At 42.6% G+C, this 1056-nt stretch overlaps 1 non-coding gene across 1 annotated transcript; it reads right to left on the minus strand.

Annotated features, from left to right (window-relative positions):
- Positions 1-385: 385 nt before the first annotated feature.
- Positions 386-473, minus strand: TRNAY-GUA. Its single transcript is given in 2 exon segments — positions 386-421; positions 437-473. It is a non-coding gene; the product is annotated as a tRNA-Tyr (tRNA).
- Between the last annotated feature and the right edge of the window lie 583 nt (positions 474-1056).

Genomic DNA, 1056 nt, shown 5'->3' on the forward strand with positions numbered 1-1056 from the left:
AACGACTCGTAACTCTCATTCCACCAGGGGGCGCGCGTGCCCCACCAATTACAGGCTGGTCCGAGTAATTTCCACCAGCCGCCCCTCCGCCTGGCTCGGGATCCACGGTTGACAGGTGAAGATGCCGCTCTGGAGCCCTAGCCTAGTGGGCCCGTCTCTGATTCGTTTCGTCAGGGCCCAGGGCTTCTCAGAGGGTGGAACTGAGTGAACTAAAAGGTTGAAGGCTTGATAGCGCGTATTAAAAATTGTTACAGAAAGTAATGATAAAAAAGTAGAAATTCGCTGCACATGGAGAACAGATTTAAATAGATTCTCACGGAGGACATATGTAACTGTAGAATGCTTTTCAGAGGGTGGGGTTAGAAGTTAGACAAAAAGCGCGAATTCCTTCGAGCCGGATTCGAACCAGCGACCTAAGGATGCCTGAGAGACTCCACTACAGTCCTCCGCTCTACCAACTGAGCTATCGAAGGACTCACACAGCTGTTGTTTCCCGCTGGGGATGCCATCTCTGTGCCAGGTGGGGCGACTGTGGATATTCGCTACTTTATTTATTTATGTTATTGATAGTCAGTTTCATATTTGGGGAGGATCCAGCACCCGTTCGGATCCGACCACACTCAAAGGCCCTCTGCCCTGAATCAGGGAGAAAATGGGAGCACCGCTGCTCACCAGTTTGCAAAACAAACAAAAAAAATGTTAAGGATGCATAAGGAATTGATAACTACTTAGCAATGAGTTTATTTCATTCACTGTGATGAGAATGAATTTAAATAACCAATTTTGACCTCCACTTACAAATAGAATTTGAAATATTTAATACTTTAATCTGATTTTAACGAGATAATTAACAAAAGGAAAAAAAGCAGGAGGTTGTTAAATAATGAAACCCTTCAAAAGCATACTAAAATGTTCTTTAATAGACATTAGTCCCTGTAGATAAACAGATCATCACATTACTTCCTAACTCACCAAAAACCTATCAATGGGAAGCTAAAATGATATAGTTTAAAATCATTGATCTTAACACTGGTAGAAAGTAATGTCATTCAAATA

Source organism: Propithecus coquereli, unplaced genomic scaffold (genome assembly GCF_000956105.1).
Source record: "Propithecus coquereli isolate 6110/MARCELLA unplaced genomic scaffold, Pcoq_1.0 Scaffold131, whole genome shotgun sequence".
In the NCBI taxonomy this organism is placed as follows: domain Eukaryota; kingdom Metazoa; phylum Chordata; class Mammalia; order Primates; family Indriidae; genus Propithecus; species Propithecus coquereli.